Below are 1,927 nucleotides of genomic sequence, written 5' to 3'. Positions count from 1 at the left end.
TATTTATGGCTGTATTTCTTTGCCCTGACTGCCGTATTAGATCACCAGATTTTTAAGTTCAGGAACAAAATCTCAAAACAGAAATGAGGACAGCGAGGTCCAGAGGAAGCAGGTGGTGCAGAGTAACGCAACACGGAGGAAGCTTGTTCTAATCTCCCCACGTAGTTTTCCATTTTCCATTAAGGTGCCCTTGCATCCTAAACTCGCCATTAAACTCCGGACTCTGTGGGAGGGTGGACTATGAGATAAATGTGTGTCTGAAAGCACTATAACTTATTAGTGAAATGAACGCGTGGTTTCTGAGTTTGTCCTGGATTGCTCTCTTGTTGTTTGCCTTGGATTTAGAGAGAGAGGGAATGGGAAAAAAAAAAAAGAAAAAGAAAAAAAAAAAAAAGATGTGGAATGAGCAAGAGAAAAGGGCCTTGATAGATGAAAATGTTTCCAATGCAGAAATGGTGACTCCAATAGGAATTTTATGAAGCAAGAGAAACGGATATAAGATCCTTTGAAATGTGGCCATTATGTAACCTGGGAAAGAATTCAAGAAACTTGCAGATTTGGTAAGAAAAACAGCAGCGTGCCGTGACTGCTAATGCCCAGTCCCCAAATTAAAGTTTCTAACCCCTATGACTTTGAAACTGAGGAAGACCCAATGAGTCCATTGCAAGCAGGCTGATGTTCTCACATGCTATATGGTCAGCCTCAAAATCCCAGCTCAACCTGGCTGGTGTGGCTCAGTAGTTGAGCATTGACCTATCAACCAGGAAGTCATGGTTTGATTCCTGATCAGGGCACATGCTCGGTTGTGGGCTCGATGCCTGGTGTGGGGCATGCGGTAGGCAGCCAATCAATGATTCTTCCTCATCAATGATGTTTCTATTTCTCTCCCCCTCTTTATTCCTCTCTGAAATAAATAATAAAAAAATATATATATTTTTTTTAAAAAATCCCAGCTCAAGTGCTTGCCTTGGCAGCACAAATGTAAACATTGGAAGGACTCAGAGAAGATTGGCATGGCCCCTGTGCCAGGGTGGCATGCAGATTTGTGTGAAGAGCCCATAGTTTTAGTGTCAGGTCATAAGATGGAACGTGTGGGGGCAGCAAAGCAAGTCCTCGCAATGCAGGAGGCCCCGAGCCAGCTTCTTGAGGCTCTTCATCTTCTGTTTGCCCAAAGACTGCTTTCCCTCGTGGTTGTGTACAAGTATATCTGACTTTGCCTAATTAGAAAACAATCCCAGCCTAAAACAGTTGAGTTTACATGGTCAAGGGTAAAGGGTTAAAATATGCTGAATGGAATGCACACACATACAAGAGAGAGACAAAGGATGAGTGTGCAGTGGCTGTTTTGATTGGACATAATCCCTTTTGATGGGCCCTCCTGTACATCAGAGCTTGGTCAGCTGCATTTCTCAGGCTCCCGATCAGTTGTATTCTAAATGGAAATTAGGTTCATCCAATCTGATGTGCGCATATGAGACTGGGAAGCAGCGATGGAGTGGAAGGCTTTGGCATTTGATGCTGATGTCCACAAATACTGAAATATTAGCTTTCCTCCCCCGTGACCCATCCACGGCTGTGGCAGGAAAGTGACAGCTGCTGCCTCCTGGGACTGGAGGAAGGTCTCTGACTCAGTTTCCAACAGAGGCCGCCTGAAGCCCCAGTCTGAGGCGCAAGTACAGCTCTCCAACTGGGCCTTGGGAATGCAGCCCGGAGTGAGTTCTGAAAAGTCAGCCTATTGCTGTCCTCCGACTGATTTTTGTAAGAAACAAATTTCCTGTGTTTAAACATTCTTCATTAAGATGGATAGAATGGCTTCAGTCTCCTGCAGCTGAATTCCAACAGATCTATCAATGACTGGGGAGTCTGCTGCTGCCTGACATTTGCTTCATGTCTTGATTTTTAGTTTGTTTGAGCTGCCTTATTTCTG

At 44.5% G+C, this 1,927-nt stretch overlaps 1 non-coding gene across 1 annotated transcript; it reads left to right on the top strand.

Moving 5' to 3' along the window:
- Window positions 1-958: 958 nt before the first annotated feature.
- LOC118727518 lies at window positions 959-1,067 on the top strand. Its single transcript, XR_004990598.1, has one exon. It is a non-coding gene; the product is annotated as a U6 spliceosomal RNA (small nuclear RNA).
- The last annotated feature ends 860 nt before the right edge of the window (window positions 1,068-1,927 follow it).

The sequence above is a fragment of the Pipistrellus kuhlii genome, unplaced genomic scaffold, assembly GCF_014108245.1.
Source record: "Pipistrellus kuhlii isolate mPipKuh1 unplaced genomic scaffold, mPipKuh1.p scaffold_m20_p_24, whole genome shotgun sequence".
NCBI classification, from domain to species: Eukaryota; Metazoa; Chordata; class Mammalia; order Chiroptera; family Vespertilionidae; genus Pipistrellus; species Pipistrellus kuhlii.
The sequence above is the reverse complement of the archived record's forward strand: the minus strand, read 5'-3'. Positions and strand labels throughout refer to the sequence as shown.